This window comes from Columba livia, chromosome 2, assembly GCF_036013475.1.
Source record: "Columba livia isolate bColLiv1 breed racing homer chromosome 2, bColLiv1.pat.W.v2, whole genome shotgun sequence".
NCBI classification, from domain to species: domain Eukaryota; kingdom Metazoa; phylum Chordata; class Aves; order Columbiformes; family Columbidae; genus Columba; species Columba livia.
This window is the reverse complement of record NC_088603.1, coordinates 83,211,912-83,235,926: the sequence shown is the minus strand read 5'-3', so window position 1 is coordinate 83,235,926 and position 24,015 is coordinate 83,211,912. Positions and strand designations below refer to the sequence as shown.

At 36.2% G+C, this 24,015-nt stretch overlaps 1 long non-coding RNA gene across 1 annotated transcript in view; it reads left to right on the top strand.

Moving 5' to 3' along the window:
• Positions 1–24,015, top strand: part of LOC135578561 (uncharacterized) — a 34,805-nt gene that overhangs the window by 7,892 nt on the left and 2,898 nt on the right. The window contains exons 2-3 of the long non-coding RNA XR_010470342.1: positions 15,643–15,782; positions 21,719–21,847. This is a non-coding gene — a long non-coding RNA (uncharacterized LOC135578561). The remainder of the gene's footprint in view (positions 1–15,642; positions 15,783–21,718; positions 21,848–24,015) is intronic.

The following is a 24,015-nucleotide window of genomic DNA, read 5'->3' as shown; positions in this document are numbered from 1 at the left end:
TCCTTCTTGGGGATTGTTTTGCCTTTTTACTGTAACAAAATATGAGTAATGTAGTCAGATGTGCAATACTGGCTATGATTCAAAGTCATGGCTATGATTCAAAGTCACATGTTTTATAATGGGAGACTTCTGAGCAACATTTTTAGAATGGCTTATGGATACCACCAAAGATAACTGTTTTGACTAGAAATTAGTTCTAAGAGAAACTGTCACAGATGCAATTTTACCATGAACAGAAAAGCTTTATTTGATACACCACTTCAAGCAAATTTTTCAGGATATTGGACATACTAATTCATTTCCTGTCTCCCAATGTGGATTTAATTGTTGCTGAGATTTGATTTTTCTGTCTGCAGAACTGATTTTAGGGTTTGTGTTTTTTGCTATTGAAATATGATGAAATTGCTTAACAGTACAGGGTATTCCATGGAAAATGTTGAAATGTTTTGAGAAATAGTCATGAGGACAATAAAGGTATAATTTTATTATTAATGACTTTATAATAGCTCTAGTGATGTTTTCTGTAGCCATCACTAAATTGATCTGTAAGTATGAACTCTTTATTAGCTGAAGAAAGCAGTGAACAAGAATCTTTTTAACCTCTTAAGAAAAAGAATCATTTGAACTCATTCCAAAGCCAAATAACTTGTTTATACCTTTGTATTTTAAAAATCAAAGAAACACACTGTAACAACTTAAAGTATGAAAATTCACAGGTCTTTTCACTAAAAGACCTAGTTATGCCTGATCTGGTTGGAGAAGTCTTGCTATTTACAAGACCAAAAGTTCTTTTACTGTCACTACATGGATATCTAGACTTGGTAGCTGTGGATTTTTGACTTGCACCACAGATCAGAGTGTTTTATTAAAAATAAAATATTTTTCAAGCACAGAAAGAAATTGCTTAATAGCTATCTCACATTTAGAAAACTGAAAACTGAAATTTTTTTGAAGAATAAAAGTATTTTCTTAAACAACCTTGTTCCTTCATTAGCAGACTATGCACTATATTTTCTGTGTATAATAAAAGAATATATTTTCTTTAATTTAGCTTTCTTATTTGAGGTTTAGAATCTATTGAATGCTGCTGATGAAGAGATTCTGGCATTGTTGGAATACCACTAATAAACTGGAATTAAAAGTAGTGAGTTTGCTTTATTTCCACACATGCAGTTCATTATTAGATTTATTTGACTGAAGAGACTAAAAGTAGCATCTCTGATGGCAAATGAAAATGGTAGTATTTTTCACATATCTATATGGCTGCCTAACATAATGGAGAATAGTCTCAAAGTCTTCTAGCAGTTTTCACTTTAAAGTGTAAGCAGTGTTTATACAGAAGATTTGAAGAATGTTTACCATAAAAATAGCAAACAAAAACAGTTAAAATGTTATTCTATTAATAAAAAAGTGCCATGGCAATGAAGAGTTTACAGAGAGCTAGAGAGCTAGAGTTCTGATTGTGGTTTATCTAGAAGAGAAAGGTGATCTTTAGATGATCACAGTTCAAGTCCTGCCATAACTTGTGTACTAATCATTAAGAAAACATGGAAGGTAAAGTGTAGGTAAACCAGACAAGACATAGGGAAGAAAGCCAGAGAAGGGGAAATGGTATTAGCTGCCTTTTAGAGAAGGTAGCTGAAGAACAGTGTAGTTAAGGAACTTTTTCAGCAATATGAAGGAAACTCATAACCGGAGGAACTGAGTTCCCTCCCAAAATGCGTGCTTTCAACTATGTATAGTTTTACCAATAATGTTAAACACTTATTTATTACTATTTTTCTTTTTGTGTTTGCATGAAAATCTCTTCCATAAGTAAGTAAACTAGGTCAGCTCAAATAAGCATAAGACTTCTTATATATTTATCCCAATGCCATACACATAAACAGTGTTTGAGAGTTTGGTTAGAGTTTACAAATCAAGTAAAAACTTCTGTGCTTCATTCACTGGTTCATATGTACTGAGAGAGAAGCTTATTTAGAGTGTCTTCAAAATAAAATAATTTTCCCAAGCAAATTGCAACAATGAGAATTTGCCCCTAGTAATCAGCACAAGAGTTAGCAGAGTAGAGGAGTAGCTTAATCTTTTCTGAAACAGCATTCTGTATCTTATATGGGGCAGCAGCTGCAGTATCTTGGTAGGTATCTTTTCAGTCAAATTTGAATCCTTCCTTGGCATAAATTATGTCTTTTAAGTGTCAGACATAAAAATTTCCAAAATGAGACAGTTCACTGTACCCCAGGCGAGGGCAGATGCTTTTAGCAAAGCAAGTCAGAATTTTTTAAAGGCTTTCAATATTGTGTGTTGTTTTTCATTTCCTCGTGATTCTGGAAACGCCATTCTCCACACAATTTAGAAGCAAGGTTGACTAGACTTAAATTAAGTACACCTCAGTGAAGGTCTGCAGGGTAAGTGGGCTGCATACAGATATCATTTGCCTTTATTCTATTTACAACAACAAAAGTTTTCTGTTATAAGTTTTTCCTCTCAGAGCTTTTCCTAGTCTTGTTGATGTGCAATATATATATACATACATATATATACATATTAAAAAAGCCTTGTTTTCTAATAATTGCTAAAGCTGTGTCCTTAGTAGATGAAATACAAGAATGTGGCAGGTAATATATGAAATAACTTTATTTTGTTTTATTAGATTAACTTAGATAAGTCCTGCCATTGTCATACCAATCTGTTTATTGTCTCACTTAAAGAGGCTAGATTTGCAAGCTCAATCATAACCTCACAGTGAGACCGTACTATTTGGATTTACTCTTCCATGTTTAAGTGTTCATTGCTGTGCAACCACAAATTGCTAAATTCACAGTGCTTTTTTCTTTTTTCTTCAGAAAAGCAGAACACGAATACCTAAACAGATCACACTTCGAACAGCAAACTCACTTTGTCATAGTATTCAATACATAATTATTTGGGCATACACAGGCAATGTCTTAGCAATTTTTCTCTGTCAGTGTTTCTACCATTCTTTCAAGTGACTGCAACATAAGTTTCAGTGCTCCTTTGGTGGATCATATCCTCTTTTATGGAAAAGGAACATATACAGCAGAAGGTCTTGGCTATTAGGAGATTTTGTGTGTGTGTGTGTGTGTGTGGAATGTCACTTTACTTCAAAAGACAATTTTTAAGAGGAAAAACTGAAATAAAAAAGAATATTTTATTACTAAATCAAACTAACCAGGAGGTTAGCATTGAAATGCCAATTAGCATCTAAACATCAGAGTGCCACATTCACAGAACTCTTAGATTCATCACATTGTGTAATTTTTATACCAATCTGCTGTCTAAATGACTTCATGAACACTTTCAGTTTTCCAAACATTTTTGAAGATCAGTTCCCAAGGGAGTACAAGCAATTGAAAGCAAACTTAAATGAATAATTTAATAAAATACATCTATAAAATGTTATACCTAAAATATTTTTTTAGAATGTCCTTACCATAATATCAGTTGATGATTAAATTGAGCAAGTTGTCCTATGCAGGGACAGGAGTTGGACTCAATGATCCTTGTGGGTCACTTCAAACTCCAGATATTCTATGGTTCTGTAATAAACTTTGGGGATAGCTTCAACATAAAAACTCAAGGGCAGGGACAGAGAGCCTACAAAACTTGTGGGAATATGCGTGCTGTAGAAAGGAGATAAGATGTGATCTTTTAATGATTTTGTGTTTATAGAACCTTGTCAAAACCCATGCAGTTGTAGGGAAGCTTGTTTAAAAAGATAAAATAAATTAAAAAAAAAAAAACAGATTTACAAACTGCCAGTGTTTCACTGAGGAACAGGTCATTCAGGAGGGAAAAGAGCTTGTTCAGAAATGTAGAGAAGAAATATCTGTTAGCTGGGGTAGTCTGAGGACCATCTTGTGGAGGAACACATCTGCAGTGAGATTAATAGAAGCAAATTTTGTGGGTGTGTAGCAGTTGTGTATACCCTGAAAAGGTCCAGAGTTTCCAACAGGGCAGCTGATGGCTCTTTAGTACCTTTTGTGCTCCACTGTGACTGTCCCCAGGTATGCACCCTGGTTGATGCTGACTGTCAAGTCTCTCACACCCCAGCTTGGGGAGCAGGAGGGGCGGGACCCTGGTCAACAGACAGTGTCATCAACCAATGAGGTGCTCCAGATCCAGAGAAGCTTGTGAACCATGTTGTAATGACCACAGCCAGATCCAACCTGGCTATAAAATAGGGCTTCTGCCAAAGCCTACTTTTGAGTGATCTTCTTGGAACAGTGGGACTGTGATCAGAGCCCTCCCCTTAGATCAAGGATGCTGTCTAAGGAGACTTCCTGGGATTGAGAGCCCATACCCTCCCTCTTGGTGACTGATTATTTCTTCTGGATAAATCCTTGGGCTTGCCAGCCCTGGAGCATCTGATTATTTATTCTGGGCACCCTTGAGAGAGGCTTCTCTTTGAATGTGTGCATGTTGTGGATCATCATTCTTGTGTGGTCATAGGATAATAATACTCCAACTGATATATTGAACCTGCAGTTTGTTAAATGTTCTTGAAGTGCTGATTGATCTTTGGATTACCACCCTCCCATCCTACTTGCATTGGTTTCTGTCATTTGCTTTTAGTTTCAAATTAAAGTTGGTTTAACTTTACTCTTGCTTGAAGTCATTCTAGCATGCCTCTGTGACAGGGTGTGATATGATGGCATCAACAGGAACAGCATTATTGAATAATACAAGAATCTGGAAGGCCTAAATTATGGGAAAATTAATGTGTTCCAAGGATGAAAATATAATAAAATTAAGGTAATGGCAGGAATGAAACAAGTTAGTAGTTGGCAGTAGTACAGTAATCAAGTCCTCAGGGAAAGAATTATTTTGGAATTGATCAAGAGTATCTGAAACTGATTGAATGATGAAGTAATGATGCAGAGGAGCAATGTAGAAAACTTTTAATATAAAAATTATTAATGAGGTAAGTTAAGCTCATAAACAGACAACGCAATTAATTACAGGGAATTAAAAATGCGGACAGCTAATTATGGAGTCAGATGTGCAGAGAAATGGTGATATGTCTCCTCCATTATAGTACTAATTTTAAAAATGCCAAATATTAATTATTTACCAAATTAATTATAGCAGGAGTGATCAAAGATTTCATGTAAGTCCAGTGCAAAGCCTGACTATGCTGCATGGTTTTGGTGCAGACAGTGGAGACTGAGAACAGAGAGCATGACTGTCTGTGCCATTTAAGCCCCTACCAAGCCTTGGAAGTTCAATTTGCCACCCCCAACAAGGCAGCAGAAAATATGCTAGTTGATGTTCATTAGAGCAAGAGTGGGTTTTAAACCCTCTCCTTAGCAAACCTGGGCCTAAATCAATGCAGAAAAACACCAATTATGTCAGTGCATTCTAGGAATACAGGGTTTTCAGTGAGACATGAGACATCGCTTAAAACAATTCACATCCCCAAAAAATCATTCCAAGTTTTCTTTGAGTAGCTGGGCCTCTCAAAATGAGAAAGCTATTCTTTATCTACTGCATATGTCTTGGTTCGAGGGACTTAAGCATCACCAAGAAAGCAGAGACCTCCAGGACTAAGACTGGACTCATCACACCTTCCCCAACAGTGACAAATTCTAATAAGAAAATGTGTATCTCTAAGGATTGAGTAGTGTCATTTTAACTGTTGTGGTCTCAGGATGGGGCATGGCTTGCAGAAACACCAATGTCTTAATTAGACCAACTGATAACATTTGAAAAACAAACAAGTTGTTGGGCTTTTCAAAGGATGCAATTGTTAACCGGGATCAATTATTTCAAATCTATACATAAGTTGACTTTTCCTCTTTAATATCTGAAGGGTTGAATGTCTCAAATTTTGTCCCTACTTTTCCTAAAACTATCAACTCATTTAATATAACTTTAATTCTCCCTACACATCTTACCTTATTAAATATCCCTGGTAAAAGAAACTTGGATATGTTTCTGAATCCCAGAAGTGCATCTTTTGTCTTTGTTACTAATAAATTCTTCATCCAAATACGGTGTCCTTTCTGTAACCATCTTGACTATACTTGCAGCCAGTTATAAAATAGACATTGACACTTTAATGCTTTTACTTCACTTTAATTTTCCCTTTCATTTTTCCTATGCATGTTCTCCAAGATAATTAAAATCTCAGTGTAGGCAGGTAGATTCAGGAGTAAAAGGGATATTGTTGCATTAGAAAAATCAAGGTATAGGAATCCAAATTATTGATTAAGCAATGTTAAAATAAGAAATTAATGAAGCTTGTACATAGAAGTGCCACTTTTGAGTATCATTTTATATATATACATATACAGTTCTAGCCTCTTTAGGTACATGAAATTAATATTGCGAAAAATCAATAGTTTATAGAAGTTTGGTTTCTTATTATGCAGTACATGTAGGAAATGCATTCCACTTGCATGCTTTATAACTGAGTTAGATAAGAAAAAGCAATTTCCAGTTAAGTGTTTGCTGTGGAAATGCAGGATGCAACTATAGATTAAGTTATCAGTTCCTAGCTCAGGTACTGGATAGTCCAAAGATATTATGTTATTGAAGAACTTTGGTATGGTGAAGTGTGAAGGTTAACCAAGAATTAACATTGTTAAGCTTCTCCTCCCTTCCTATCCTTCAGATGGATCTTTGTTTCACACATGCACCAATAAACACATACAGCAAAGGTGTGTATGCTCTCATAATGAGCTATTCCCAAAGCAAGTAATTTTTATTTTCTTTGTGAAATTCTATCCGTGCAATGTGCTAAGCAATTCTTTTCATGTTAAAATTTATATTATGAGCCTTTTGTATTCTGGCTTTTGTTATTGCTTTTCAGGAAAGAAATAGAGAGGAAATAACACTAATATGTTTGCTTTGAAAAAGAGAAAGCCTGTATAAAAATTCAATCCACAGTATTAAATATAGAGGAGGTAAGAACAGATAAGTTTAATGTTACACTGACTGACCACCACAGTGTAACCTTTCAGAGGCAACACAAATTCTTTAGATTACAGACTTCATAGCAGAAAATCACATACTTGTAGACAGCTGTTGACAAGTACTCTGTATGATATTTCTAAAGCTAAACTGTCAGCCTGAATTCTACACTTTGGAAATGGGCTGATGTTGCTATATAAACCTCAAATCCAGTCAGCAGGGAGATGGGTACTAAGTCTGCAAAATCAATTCCTATCCATAAATTTCATCTGATATCTATTAGGAAAACCACAACAGGAACAAATCAACAGCTTCCTGAGTTGAATGTAAGGACAGACTAAATTAAATTTTCTATGTATTACAAAATATTATCATGGTTTAGTGGGAAAAACCCAGCTTCCTGGTTTCATTTTTAACGTTACATTAAAAGTATTGAATTGCTTAACAAAAAATGTGCTTGGTCTTACAAAACCTTCAGCATATGGATGGTGTTATGGTTTATATATTGTGCGTTCTCTATCCCATTCTGCATTTCTTTGCATCATCTTAACTCTCTATTCATGTGATCTTGTCTAACTCTGTGATATTCTCATCTAGAATATATTAAAAACAGCTTAGCTGAGAAAATTAAACCTAGATTCTTTCTAACTTGACCTTATATACCATAATGCTAGCCTAACTGTATTTACCTAGTTTTTAGACAAATAAAGCTACATGGAGTCATAAGAAATCTAGAGATAGAACCTGTAGATCAGCTGTGTAATTTAAGTCCATTTTCTAAAGAAAAGGCTTTCCGACTTCAGATCAATCTCTCCAGTGGCACTCAATATCCTGCTATTTTCAATATTTTTCCTTCAAGTTGATCTAATCAGAGAATTAAAAATGCTGTATAATGTAAGCCAAGTGGTTCTCAAAGTAGTCAGTAATCAGTGATCTGTTCTTGAAACCTGTGGCAAGCACTTGACTATTTTTTTAATCCATGGTGCTTTTTAATGCACTTCAATTTATTGTAGCCACTTACACTATAGTTTTGCAGCTCTGTAGAACACTGAATATTTAGATACTAATTTAAATGCTTAAGAACAGGTTGCAAATATGGCAACTAATCTAGTCATATAATTGTGGATGCACTAAGGTTGAGATTCTTACCAGATACACTTACTAACAACGATACGGTACTTCTAGCCAGTATGGGTAGCAAGGTTATTGTCTGAATTTCATTATTACTTTCTCCCTGCTCACATTTATTAAATTCCAAAAGCAAGTTATTATCCATTGTTCACTCTCTATCTCTGTTGTAGTTCTCTCGTGTTCTAGAATTGCCATTATAAAAACAGGTGGGAAGTGATCACTCTGTAGACCGAGTGTTTAAGTTTTCTTGGAGAATTAAAACTTTGAGAAGATCAGGAGTTGGATCTGTCTTCCTCTCATCTCAGTTCTGTTAAACTTCTGATGTAACTTGGGGTGAATTACTTGAACTGCTTCAGTTCCCTTGGTGGCACCATGTGGGAAGTATTACCTTCCTGTAGCATGGATAGGTTAATGGGTTCTTCATAAAGCCATTTAAATTGAAGAAGAAGTCATTAAAGGGCAAAATACTGTGGTTTGGCAGTAAGGTGCAAGGAGCTTTGGTAATGCTACTGAGCAAATTTTGTTACATTTTCCTGTTTTCTGTTGTTTCTATAACTTAAATGCTTATACTTTCCCTGTAATACAAACATGGGATTATAATTTATCTTCTCAGACAGAAGAAAGAATAATGACAATTGAGACTCAGTTTTGGGGAATAAAGACAAGATGCCAACTTGCAACCCCAGGCTTTTATGGAAATACTTTAGACTATTCTCTTGATCCTCTGTGATGTTTTCTAGAGTGAAGGAGTGTATAATGCATTTATAAACTTTTCAGGGAGATATTCAACAGAACCTGCACAAGTGCCACAGATTCTGTTATATGCTGTCTTCTTCTTTCCCCAGAATAAACATTAGGCATTGTCTGGAATCAGTCTACAAAGTCTGGTTTTTGCTTTTAAGATACTGAGCAGGGCATATTTTAAAGACAGACATAAACCAGTGGCAAATCTGGGAATGGTTACAAATGCTGTTAGTCTGAGCATTTAAAACTCTCAGTATATTTGAAATCAGCTTCTCATGTTTGGGGGATGAGGCCATGGAAAAGGGGAACATCTTCATTGCAAGTGTCTCATTTTTCTTCAATTCTCATTCACTGAAGTGTTACTTATTTCCATTCCAACCTGAATCAAGGAGCAAGTGTAATCTTAAAATAATGTTCACCTATGTTGTGAAGAACTGCTGATAGAAGAGTGCTAACTATGTGCAGGGAATTTAATTTCATGGTTCAGAGTTTTGGATGAAGTGATGGTATTTGAAATGAGCTAGAAAGACTTTGGAAAAAAGTGGGTGGACTGTTATTGCCACTCAACTTTTGCGTAATCAAAACATGACATTCAGTCTTTGAAGTCTCACGTAATTAGAATCTTTCTTGCCTATCCTCCCTTACCACATTTCTCAACAAGCAGACATGTCGTCTTCAGGCTAATATCTAAACAAAAAGCAGTGAGCTTAAAACAAGTTAGGCACAAAAAATGGAAGGGGAAGCATGCTTTCTAGTCTAGCAGTCCTCAGAGAAATTGCTGCTGCTATTTTTCCTATAGTATCAAGGTAGTGCAAAGTAATCTACCATTTAAGAATTATCTGGTTTACTGTACAAGGAGAAATGAGGTCTCTCAGGTAGTATAGTAGAGAAGAAAGCAGGAGATTGGAAGGGACCACAAGGATCATCTGGTCCAACCTTTCTTGGCAAAAGTGCAGTCTAGACAAGATGGTCAATCACCCTGTCCATCCGAATCTTAAAAGTGTTCAATGTTGGGGAATCCACCACTTCCCTGGGCTGATTGTTCTTATAACAAAAAATTTGCCTCTCGTGTCCAATCGGAATCTCCTTACGAGTAGCTTGCACTCTTTGCCCCTTGTCTCTTCCATATGACCCCTTTCAAAAAGGGAGTATCCATCTCCTTGTAGACACCCTTTAAATGCTGGAACATGGTGTTGAGGTCCCATTTAACTCTTTTATCAAGACTGAACAAGTCCAGTTCTCTCAATCTTTCCTCTTATGGCAGCCTTTCCTCATATGTTAGTAAATCACACATACTGTAGTGCTTCCTCTAAAATACTTAAACTTTAATTTTACAAAGATGGTTCAATGTGATAGTAGTGGCATACTGCTGTAGTGTTGAAACAGAAGGGATTTTGAGCTTAATTGAAACAATTAAGAAGTTACCGTATTTCGGTGGAGGAAATCTAGTCTTAAAATGAGAAAAACTACATCAACGTTAGTGTATAGACTAGTGTATAGGAAAAGTGTTATTGCACATCTAATTAGAACAACAACAGCAACAGAAGTTACCAATTAGCCAAACCAAAAGCATGCCTATGTATAGGCAGCCTTCTGAGTCTCCTTTCTGTGATGATGAATAAGCCAAGTCTTTTTACATATATATTGTGGACTCTCTGACCTCTTGATTTAATTAGTTGACTTCGGTGCCTGCTGAGGGTGTGTATACCTTGAAGATTTAAATTGATATACACTGAAAGATCCACAGCAAATCTTCAAGACTGTGGTCATATTTTACCTCTCAGAATAGTGTTACTGTATTACGTAGAAACTGCTTGAAATACTTTTCCATAAACATTTTCAAAGCTATTACTTTATTTTATTTGCATATTTAATATTGTTTCCTGGAAAGGTTTTAGGATTTTGTGTGTGTGTGTGTGAAGGCCGTGGTAGACATGTCCCTGGTGTCATTCCAGTTTCTGGTGCAGCAATTATGTTCCTGATGCTTAATAAGAAATACAAAAAATTGAAAAGAATGTGAAATAATGGTTTGTTTGAAGCAGGCACAGTTGAGTCTGGATAACTTTAACTGGTAATATTTTTAAATAACTAATCACAAAAGACAAGACAGAATGTGTATTTAGTGGTAGGGTTGGTATGCAACTTGACAAAGTTGTTTTGTCTTGCAAAAGAGCTGAAGCAATAGACGACTGAATGGAAAGTGGCATATAAACTTGTTCAGGTTGCTTGACAGCAGGTAACAGAATGGAGTTCTCATCCGGTGTCTCACTATTGTTGTCTGCAGAAAATATATTAAACAAAGCTTTTCTTAGCAACCCCTGTGTTGATCTGGTTGCACAGCTGAGGTGAGTTAATTGTTGAAGTGTGGAATCTAAGCAAGGAACACCATTTTTCTGCTTTGTTGTTGTTTAACCGCAGCTGGCAACTAAGCATCACACAGCCACTCGTTCACTGCCCACCACACCCTGCCTTCTCCTCCACTGCCCACTGGGTGGGAGAGAGAATCAGAAGAGTTAAAGTGAGAAAACTTGTGGGTTGAGATAAAGCCACTTTAATAAGAAAAGCAAAAGCCACACATAGAAGCAAAGCAAAACAAGGAATTGATTCACTGCTTCCCATGGGCAGGCAGGTATTCAGCCATCTACAGGAAAGTCGGGCTCAATCACGTATCATGGTTACTTGGGAAGACAAATGCCATCACTCTGAAAGTTCCCCCCTTCTTCTTCCCGCAGCTTTATACGCTGAACATGATGCCATATAGTATGGAATATCCCTTTGGCCAGTCTGGGTCAGCTGTCTTGGCTAAGTCCCCTCCCAGCTTCTTATGCACCTGGCACAGAATGAGAAGCTGAAAAGTCCTTGACTACTTAGAGACAACTAAAACTTCAGTGTGTTTTTGACATTATTCTCATTCTAAATGCAAAACACAGCACTATACCAGCTACTAGGAAGAAAATCAGCTCTATCCTAGCAAAAATCAGGACAAGATATAAGGCCAGGCTAATTGTGCTTTATGATGTGTTTGCATGCACGGCTTTATTAACACTTTATAAGCTAGCAGGAAAGGAGTATGTCTATAAAGATCATGTTAAAACTAGTAGATGTTTGTTGTTTTTTTTTTTTTTTTCCACAAATGTAATACATTAAGTAACTTTGAATACCTGTGAAGAATCGAGGACTTCCTCATCCATTTTGTATAGAGACAACAGTAATGAAGATGTATGCATACAAATACACACAGTAACATTTCAAAAGCATTTGTATAAGTAAAGTGAGCAATGTAGTTCTGAATACAAATGTGCTGTCTTGTTTGAAAAATAATTTGTAAAAGTTGAAGGTTTTTGGCATCAAATGTAGTTTTGGTTAAGGAAGCCACTTGGTCTTTCCTAGTACTTTAAACCTCACACCTGAAAGTTTCATTTCTTGAACGCAGCAGGATTTCATGTCTTTCTTTTAATGATTAATAAATTGTAAAAAATTTGAGTAGACCTTTGAAACTGAGAATGATAACAAGCTGATCTAGTCTATTGCTACTAACTGTTAGACATGTATTTCTGATAAATATTTTAGAACTAAAATTGCACTACCAGAAAGTGTTATGCTTCATATGTTTCACTGGTTTAAAATCATTATTACTAAAAATAAATAGCAGTTACACACTGGTCTTCAATGATTTATTATTGAGTGGACTTTTATTTACTCTAGAGACATTCAAAACCCACCTGGATACCTTCCTGTGTAACTTTATCTAGGTGTTCCTGCTCTGGCAGGGGGATTGGACTAAGTGATCTTTTGAGGTCCCTTCCAATCCCTAACACTTTGTGAGTCTGATTCTCTGATTGTTTTTTTTTCTTTTTTTTTTTTTTTTTTTTTTTTTTGTGTGTGTGTGACGGTCTCACTTTGTTTTAAGCCTATATCCATTTATTATTTCCCCTGAGTATGTGTAAAGCTTTTTAGATAAAGTATTCGATAGCTACTAGCAAGTATTTTATTGTGTAATTTTTCTTCAGATTTGACATGCATTTCTACATCCTGAATCACTAGTCTTGATTCAGTTCACAACTGAAAAATGGGAGATTATCTTTGTGGGCTGTAATTATACATCCTCTGTCCTAGCTTCAGCTTTCAACTCCTTTTCTTCTGCCTTTTTCTACTCATAAAGTGGTTGCAAAGAAAGTAAAGATGAAGGATGTTCCCTTCCTTCCTTACTGAGGGTGGTGTCTCAATAGGTGCTATGCTTGTTAGTGTCTCTCTGCACATAGCAAAATGGTGCTTTCAAACCTGAACTCTTTCAGGAGTGAAGAAGCTGGAAGCATCTCTTTCTGCTTTTACATTATGCACTGTAGCTTATTTTAAGGAAGATGCTATTGTACCAGAAATTCTAGGAATCTCAGCTGAAAGCAAAGTTCTGGCTCTCATTACAGTTTGCTACTAGACACTGAGAACATTCACATTACGCACCATTACCCTCTGGTCTGTCTACTGTAATAACCTCCTGGCTTTTGATACAATAGCATGTCATAGGATATCTTAACAAAAAGAACACTTTTTCAATTGATAAGTATTTTTCTAAAGCTAGAATTTCACCTTTTTGTAACACATGGCTTTAGTAAAAAAGCAATAAACTTTTAGCACTTGTTATGATGAGATAGTAAAATGACATCTATAGTAAAATTTCATTAGAACTGAACAATGGCCCGTCAAACTCAAATGCTACTATTCCTAGTTCATGTATATTATTTTATGGCTTTTTTGTTTTTTTTTTTTTTTTAATATCTTAGCTTTGGAAGATGCGTCAATCCTAAGTGCATCTACATCCTGTTCTTATTTGAAAAATTCACTGTCTGTAAGACATGTTAGATTTACTTACAATAATACTTACAATTGTTGCAAATGTTTTGTGTTAGTGAGTTTAGCATGCATAGATACCTAAATACATATTGAAAATGCTAAATTCATCTGTTATTCACATTTTAAACATTAGTATGTACACTTACTGAAGCAGTAGGAAATGTATTGAAAAGAAAACTTAAAAAATATTAATCCATTATTATATGGCTGCTGAAATCCAAATAAAATTTATTTGATGTTGTCAATAGAATCTTTAGATAAATAGTGACATATAAGTAGCAACTGATGAATGATATAATGATTTGTTTTTTCCTGATTTGAAATACTTGTATTTTGTGAAATAGGAAACGAATTATTCAGAGGAATAATATTATCATAATATATGGTTTACTGTAATGCAGTGCTCTAGTTTAGGGAAGTATCTGACAACAGATAAATTGTTTTTAAAGTTGTTGCTGAAGAAATTCTGGAAAGGTGATGTGAACCACAGCTTGCCGTGACTGAGTTGTGTCTTTCCAGATCAGTAGAAATAAAATGGTAGAAGCCACTAAACATGCAGAAGCCACTAAACATGCAGAAAATATTTAGAAGAATTAATTAACGCAGCAGCAGAAGAGCTATCATATATTACTGATATTATTTAGCACCTATATTGGACATAGGAAAGCGAATTTCATAAAAATAGTAGATGGGGTAGCAGAAAGAAGCAGAAAGGGGGTTTTGTTCAGGAGAGAGTCCTGTCTTAGATTTGCACCAGTCAATGGGAGTTAGCTAGTTGTATGGCAGAAAAGACCATATTTCTTCCTTCCAACCAACTGTGAAAGATTAGAGTAGAAACTGAACAGGAAAAACATCCTGGATTCCTCAATTCCAAAGGACTGAAGCATGACAGGTGCTCTGATGCAAATAAATAAAAGCAGATATTTGAAAATTTAATCAAAATCTGTGTTTAGTTGATGCCAGGCAAGCTAAAGAGTAGGTGCAGGACCCTTTGAAAAGGCCACACTTCTAGCATGGCTTTGAAAAAGTAATCAGACTGAACAGTTAAAAAAAATAAAATGTTTCACTTAAGTGTGTTACGACAGTGTTAACTTCAACATTGAGACCATAGAGGTAATTTTGCTCCCTGAAAAGCTGTTCTCAAATTAAAATTTTGCCTTGATACCAACAAAAATACCATATAACAACTCTTCAAAGGATTTTACAATTTGCATAAGAGGTTGAGTGCAATTTTATATTTGCTGCATTTTTTCTTGGGATAAAGATTGAATTTAGTTATTTCCCCAATATATACAATCTCCATATCAACTCCCTAATATGACATGACAGCGTACTGGAAACATTCCTTGGGGAGAAATGCTACAGAGTATTAGAGGATTAAAAAAAAAAATTATTGACTCAAGTTGACACACCAGTTATTTTTAAAACAGCTTCAGACAACTTTTAAAATGCAAGCAATGCCCTTGCTGCCAAAATCTGTCCTGTGTTAGTTATTTCAGGAATATGAGCATTTCGGTTTCTGTTCTCTATCAAGATATTTAATTCTGGTGTTTTCTATTCTATTTAATAAAACTAAGATTTCAGAAAGGCATATTTACGACCCTACTTGGGTCAATATCGTTGTGGCATAATCTAGGCTGTTAAAAAATACGTAAGCTCTGGCAGAGTTCAAATTTACAGGTAAAGGTTTCCCTATGGCAAATTTTACAGAATGTAGCAACTTGTCCCTAATTATATCTACATAACACATCATTTTGTATCACTTACCTCAGGATAACATTTTACCCACATGTATGAGCACACTAAAGAAGCTTTTCTTAGCCAAGACAATAGCTGCACTAAATGTACATTTTCACTGCAAGCTATGGGCAAGTTAGTAATTTAAGTTGAGGGTTTGGGTTTTGTGGGTAAGGTGTGGTGGTGGTGATTGTTGTTTTTGAGTTTCATGTGTGTGTTTGTTTTTTTCTTTTTGTTCCTCAGAAACCTAGGAGACTGATTTCACTGAAAAATTTCACTGACAAGAAAGTTTATGGAAGAAAGACACTGCTGTAGTTATAAGAGATCATTTAATTTAAAAAAATATGGCTAATTTAGTTGGACAACCTATGAAGAGATAAAAGGTAATTTGTTGACAATATGATTTATGGAAAATATTTTGCCCATATTTTAATGATGCTATTTTATCATTACTTATACCTTGCCTTAAAATAGAGAATTATGAGTCTCTGGAGATTTGTCTTTTTCCTTTGGTGCTTAAAGCTTTCCTGAAGTTGTAAATTGCTATGAGTGCTTGAGAAAATACCATGTAAAACTGTTCCTTTATTTTTGTATAGCATATTGTGTGATAAAGTCCTTGCTTACACTTTTTAGGAGTTCTCCTTACTATAAATAGTAGGGGAAAAAAAAAATTAAGCAGGTTCAGAGATCTGTTTTTCAAAACAGGACAGGTCAGTGATTGGACACTTTTAGTTTTCTTAAACAAAAATTTCTTTCTGTCATTCTTCTATGTGAGCTATTACTGCAAAATATCAGGCATATCTGTGGATAAATACGTCCAAAAAGATAAATTTAAAGGTGGCCTTTTTTGATAGGTTTGCATTATGAACTCCCTATAATGTTGTGGGCACTCTTTTCCTGTTGCACAGTTTTTGAGCTTCTGCTCTTTAATAAATCTTGAGTTCAGACTATTCAGTTCCATATCACAGCTGTTGCAGCACAAGTAAACTGAGTGGAAATGAGGGCTAGGAACCTCTCTTTTTAGCAAACTACATGTGGCGTTTTGGCTGCCTGCAGACCGTAAAGGAACAAGGAATGACACTGATGGCTTTATCAGGCAGCAGAGTAGGTCTCTCCTGGCTTTGTCCTTCTAATCAAAGACTCTACTGGGCTGTTGCTACTCTGAAGAGTCTCCTGCTTCCACTGCTCAATTTCCTTTCCCTCCAAGTACCCTCACCAGCATTGTGCATATCCCTCCCTTCACCATTTTTAGTTAAGGAGCTGCAGGGACCGCCTTGTGATCTCAAGTCTTCACAGCAGTTCAGACTGTTTGAAAATTCTGCTAGTTGTTCACCTGGCACCACAGAATAGTTTTGGGATATATGAAACAGACCTAAATGGAAGTCTAGTCCTCCCTTTTCTCATTTGGACTTCCAATTTTCAGCCACTCAAAGTAGGATCTGGCCCCTTGCATATTTATTGGCAAGTTTCAAAAGTACACAGGTAAAGTAATTGTTTTTGACAGTTTATTTATGCCATAGGTCTGACTCAGGCTAAAATACATGCGTGTCCTTATGCATGGCTGGAAGTCAGGGTAATTCTCTGACTAAACATGAAGGTCTGAACATGACCTCAAGGAAAGTGTTTTCCTTGCTTTGAGTCATGCTTTGGCTGTCATTATATTTATGCTGGCTTAAAGACGGAAGATGCATCTCAGTGTTTTGGAAAGGCTGACTCAGCTGAATGCTGGGCCTGAGCAGAAGTCAGGTCTACATGCTACACCAACACAGCAAAGTAATGCTCTGCATGGCCATGTAATGAAAACACAAACCAGAGGCAGCCCCTGTAGTTGCAATGTTACTTTTAGCTGCTTGTCATGCTATTTTTAGGACAGCAAAAGTATGTAATCTTAACATTTTATATGGTTTTATATGAAGTGTGGCTAGAGATTGCTAAAAAAAAAAATAAATCTCAGTATTAAAATAAAGCTCACACATTTGATGCAGAAAGCAAAGCAGCTCCATGTCTAATGCTATTGCAGTCCATAGCAACACAAAGCTAACTGCCTGTGGAGTTTTTGTTTTGTTGTTGTTGTTTTGTTTGTTTTTCCAAAGAAAGTACCAATTTCCTTGCTAGTATAAAGATGGCGGATGTTCCAGCAGCAACCCTTTTCACAGTGGTCCCTTCTGGCTTAATTTTGGTAATGGTTCAGAGTTCTTATTTCAATGTGCCTGGATTTGTATGCCACATTTGAAAAAGTGGAGTCATTCTGTCCCCAAATTACTGCCCAGTCCAAATTATTGTATTTTGCATAGATAGCAGAAGCAGAGCCAAGGTAATGACTCATTTGACATCCAAAAAAACCCTATGTCATTGTCTGTTATCATTGTCTGTAATGGCCATCAGATGGCTCTCGACTCTGACATGCATTTCTTGGCTACCACAGTGACCAAACTTGTTTATATTAGGTCCTGTGACAAATACTGCTTTCACTTAACCCTACCTTTGTCACACACTAAATTAGTTCTTCAAAAGTGCTGGAATAAGTAGTGTGACATCTTTTTATAATAGAGCTGTATATTCTGTTTCATGCTGTAAATCTTTCTTTAGAGGTAGAATATTTATCAGTAAGGTCCTCCCTTACCTAATCTCCATGAAACCTTGTTTAAATCCTACCGGGCTCTAGTTATTGCTGTAGCTCTCTGTGTCTTGGGTTTTTGCATTTGATCATCTTGGAATTAAAAATGAAGTTCCAAGTGGGAAGGAAAATGCTATTTGGAGTCTAACTGGAAAAGTACTTTTGTTTGTTTGTTTGTTTTGTTTTGTTTTAATTTTATTCAACCATTCTGAAACAGGTATTTTCTAGCTTTAGCTGTTCAGACTAAAAACCACTGTGAAGATAATAAAAACGCCACCTTTTTTCAAAACAAACATTTAATGAATTGCATCTGTTCAACAGTTAGGAAATCTGTTATGTTAACCAAAACTTATTTTCTGGGGACTGTTTTTGAAGTTTAGTCTTCCATAGCAGTTGGAAGTCACAGGACTTCTGTGTCTAGAAAACACTGAATCAGCATGCAGATCTATCATTCTGCTGAAAAATAAAGTGGGAGCTGAAGAACCCTTTGATAGAGCACTATTATTCATCAAAACATAGACTTTGTTGCCAGTACTGTCTTGCCTTTCCTGTAGTGATTTCTTCTAGTCATGAAGGGAACAACTGTTATAATTTGCTAGTTCTTATTTTGCTTCTTAACTACCCTGATCTTAAATGTAATATAGTCATCTGGAATGGAATGGAATATAGTCATTCATTTTCCTCTCCCAGTTTGAAAATGCTATATATAGTTTATGACTCATTGAATATGCTAAGTCTTGTGTTTTTAAAACTATATTCATGGTTACTGTGTTGAACACATGTCTGGATGCAAACATTTCACTGCTGAATGATAAGAGGCAATCTAATGAGTAAAACTATTTGAGATCACTTAATAGAAGGCTTCTAAGTATGGAATGTGACCAGTTTTAAATAAGAAATAACAAACTATGGGGGAAAGGTAAGATAATGCTCACAGAAAACTACAGCTGTTATGAATTTTGAAGCATTCTATCAATCTAGAAATATATATACACTGAGAACTAAAACCAGCAGCTGTTCTGTGTTTGACTGTTGAAGTTGACTCTATTGACTTATGACATATTGTTTCACTGAAAAGAAAGCTATTGAAAAGCTCTCTACATTTACCTAACTCCCTCCTAAGTTATGAATTTCTGTTACCTTGTGCATATAGCAGGCAATATGAGAACTGCTTCTTATGTGTCCATTTGCATGAAACTCCAATAAGAACAAATGAGTGTGCATAGATATAAGTGACAAGTAATTATAAACACTAGAGACTTAATTAAACCACAAAAGGGTCTACAAAGTTCAGGATGGTAAACTTGTATCTTCCTTTGCTGAACTACGATAGGAAAAATTATTCTGGTTGCCTAGCAACTACATTGCACAAGATAACTCAGTGGAAAATCTTTGGGTTTGACAGAAAATTCAAAATGGACATTTCATGTGAAGAGAATAAAATTTCTCCAGAACCTTTAGTTAACTGAAAAAAACGTTGCATGTTATTACAAATTAAAATGGCAATGGGTCTACTAATATTTTGTGGGAAGTTGTAGATAGTCAATATGGCTTAATATCTCACAAAACAATTAATCAATTTTGTTAAGAACAGAGTACTAAGTGCATCCAAAACACACAGTGTTGATTTGTGGAGGAAAGACAAGGGCTGAGAATCCTCATGAGAAAAAAAAGCTATTTTGGAAGATCTTATTTACAACTTCTTGTGTATAAGTGCGTTTCCTACAATTGTGACATGTTTGCTTAGCAGTTCTTTTGCAATTTAGCTTTGAACAACGAAGGAAGAGGAAAATGCTAGTGAATTCACATTTTCAAAGACTGGCTTCAGAAAGCTGTACTGCAACAGCCCAACTCTGTCAGGTGCTGAGCACACACCTGCAGCAGCACTTGCTGCTTGCCTGAGCTTCAGAGCAGTCCCCTGTGTCTTTGAAAAAGAAGCAGCACAAGCTTTTCCAGAGATGAAAGGTGCTCTTCATATCATGCTGTGTTAAAGAATACTACATTAATATAATGCTCATAGCTGATGTTATATCTATCACAGATAGCTTTCTTCCAGTTCTTTTTCTTTAGAAAACAGAGCTTTCTTACCATACAAGCCCTTTTCCCATCCTGTACAAACAAGGATCCTTTCTTTGAGTAGCATCCTTTCATAACTTCTGCTGTGGTAAACAAATCACTGGTCAGTTTAAAATGGTTTTATCCATGGACAGAATATATCAGCAAAATTACTCTAGATACCACTGTGGGCACTAGAAGATTTAAATGTGAGAAGTTAAAATTAGGTTCAGCACACTGAAGTGGATCAGGGACAGTAGGTTGGAGACTATTTAGGACAGCTGCAGCATCCTATAGCAGGGATCTCTAGAGGACTGTGTGAAGTGTGTGGCTTTATCATGACAGCAGGTTGTGACCAGTGAGCCCATGGGTATGCAGGACCTGTTCTCTGTCTCCCCTAAGCCCCTTGAATTCATACAACTCATGGGCATAAAGTACAACACTGTTTCAGGTTCCATTACATTGTACTACGAGCCTTCTAGATTTTCTAGTGGAGATTCATTTTTGCAAGGTTGCTGTAAATATATAACATATTATAAAAAAACAACAACAACAACAAAACAAAACAACAACAACAAAAAAAAAACAAAACCAAAAACCACCTGATCTCTATTGCATTTATTGGTGTTTGTTTTGTGAGCAGGTAGGGCTGAACTCACCTAGCAATGTGGGGAAAAACTTGATGTGTTAGTGTTTCTGTTCAGAATACAGAAACAACTCTCTTCATACAACTGTAGCTGAATAACAAGGTAGTATATTTATCAGTATTACGTGTTCTTTACACTAGTTTGCAGCCTTTAACTCTTACAACCATTCCTGAAGTCACAGTTACTTGTGAAAGACCTGTTCTTCTGAGCGAATTATAGTCATGGTATTTGTAGATGCATGAGGAAATACATGAACTCAGTAGAGTGATGGTGAAAATCAGGCATATAGAGATGATTATGATAGGATAAAACATAACTCCTAGTTATATGAAAATTTTGGTATGGGGCTTGTTTTGGGAAGTATGGTGCTGTCTTTCCTACCTATGTTTGTGTTCGCAATTTAATATTCAGTTTAAAAATTTAAAGAATTTTAGAGTTGGATTTTAGAACAGTCAACACAGAGCAGCTCAGCTAGCCTTCTTTCTGCTCAGTGTAAAGAGCTATACTTGCAAGTCTATGTCTGTTTACCTTTTGATTTTAAACTGAAAATTACACTTTCTTACCTCATATCTAGACCAGCTGCAGTGTGCTCATGATGACTTTTATGTTTCAGTCAGTGGATGTCAACGATGTTAATAGCAAACTGACTCATGCAATTAAGACAGTTTCTAAAATGTTTTGGTGGCCTTCAATACAGTTATTTAAAGCATTACAGTTTTACTTGCTTGCAGATTCCTAGCCAGAAAGAAAATGCAAACGTTTTTACTTTGCAACATTTGTTTGTTTTTAAAGCATGAGAGACTATTATTCTTTATCTTAAACTAGTTTGAAATTTAAAGTACCAATCCCTCCTAGCAAATAAGTATTTTAAATAAATGTGCAGTTCACAAGCTGATAAAAAGCCAAACTGACTGTACTCAAGTTACAAATAAGCAAATTGAGTTAACTTTTAATAATTACATGTGTCTGTTCTTTATGTCTTATCATCTGCTTTTAAAAGTCAGGTTCATCGCAGAATCACAGAAGACATCGGGTTGGAAGGCACCTTTGGATGCCATCAGGTCCTGCCCACTTCTCTTATGCACCAAGGTGAAAAGAAGGGGATGAGGTGCTGCAGGTGCTGGAGCAGGTATTTAACTGCAGCTTGTGGGACAGACCCACAGCAGAGCAGGGAAAAGTGTGGGGAGGGAGGAGTGGCAGAGAGGAGCTGTTGTGTACTGGCCACAGGCCCAGTTCCCCATCCCTCTGTCTTACTTGGGGAGGTGGGGAGGTATAGGAATTGTGGATGAAGAAGTGAAGTAGAGGCTGGGAAGAAGATCAGGGTGGGGAAAGGTGATTTAGTTGTATCGTCTTTGTTCACCATCCAGCTCTATTTTAATTGGCAATAACTTAAATTATTTTTCCTCAGATCAAGTCTGTTTTGCCCATGATGTTAATTAGTAAGTGATCTCACTGTCTTTATCTTGACCCTCAATGAGTGTTTTAATCTTATTATCTACCCTGTCCTGTTGAGGAGGGGGAATGAAAAAGAAGGAGTGGGGGTCTGGCAGCCAGCCAATATCAACCCACCATGACGCTACTCCAAATACGATCAATTTCAAAGTCACATTAGATTGCTCAAAGCCTTGTCCAGTTGATTTTTTTATTATTAATTTTCTTTAATCTCCATGGATTAAGATACCACAGCCTCCCTGTGCACTTGTTTCAGTATTTAACTTCTCTCCTTTCAGAACACTTGAACTTCTAGTCCTTTACTACACCATAATAATTTGAAAGGATTCAAACAAAATGTTCTTATTTTCCAGTCCTATAGTGCAGCTATCAGCTGTTTTAGATTATATACAACAGAACCAGGGGCTTTGTTCTGTCTATGCAACCATACAAAAGAACCTCAGTTTTCCACTTTTTCAGAGAGTAATATTGAATTTGGCTATAAATTTATTCCTTGATTGACTTTCCACCCTAAACAAAATAAAAACATTCCACACTCTAAATTGCCGGGTTCCTTGTGTCTTCTTTCTGTTCCTCCTACAGCAATTCCTTCTCCACATACAACACACACAGGCCCTGTACTCCTCTTTTGAGAGACAGAGTGACAGTTAAACTAAGAAAATGGGACAGTTTCATTGGGAAACAAAAAAAGGCTGGCTTTGACCAGTTCTAAACATAGACTCTTTCAATGTTTTATTTAGCATTTCACAGTCACAAGTAGGGTTAACCAGACTGTTCGCCACATGCTGCAGCTTGTTTATGTTCTGAGTAGGTGGACTGACCTTCAGTCCCTGACTTCCTGAGCATGGTTGCACAAAATCTGGTGAATTACATGTGGGGCAATCTAAATATCATTTGTAGGTTTCCCTGACAGTCAGATGGAGGTGATAAAAACGTCATAAATGTGAGAAGGATGTTGTTAGGTTTTTACCTGGGTTTTGCCAAACATTGAAAATAAAGTGGTACATTTGCTTAATTTGTGATTAAATATCAGCAGAGCTGTGCTCCTAACAGCAAATGAAAATCGTATTCAAAAAGCATTTTTCATAACAAGTTGTGTATTTTATAAATAGAGGCAACCTAACTTCCAGTAACATTTAGAGTTTAGAATGTTACTACTAAGTACTCTTCTAGACTTCCTGAAAATCTGATTTGAAAACCATTATTAACAAGAACAAGTAAATGTATGGGAATTACATCTCAGCACTGTAGCTCAGTGTCTTCTGCATAAACACATGAAATCTGAAGTTCATTAAATGTGTTACTATAGCTAGAAGGTATGTAAATGTCGAGGTTTTGATTGCAGGGTGACAATAAAACCGTAGCAGATACATTGTTAATGCCCTCTTCCTCCACCTTCCCCCTTCAGCCTCTCCCCTCTTCCCACTAAGGACAGGTGATCGGGAGGGAAAGAAGGACAGAGAGAAGAGAGTTGGAAAAATTAACAATGTTTTACTAATGCTACTAATAAGAATAGAGAAAACACTACAAAATATACAAAACCAATCTTGAAAGTCCCAGCAACTGCAAAACCAGAGCCTGAAGTCCTGGATTGGACTCTGCAGCAAACCAGAGCTGGATTCAGTCTGTCACTAGGCCTCAGTTCACAGGGACAACTAGTGAGGTCCTCTCCTAATGTCGGCCATAAGGAAAAAGGGACGAGATCCTCGTGATCTCCCACTTTTATATGAAGTATTCACGTGAATGGGACGTTATACTCCGTTGGTCAATTTCTTGGTCACCTGTTTCTCGTTGCCCCTCTCACGAGAGGTGCATCCATGCTTATCAATAACTTCGCATTCCATT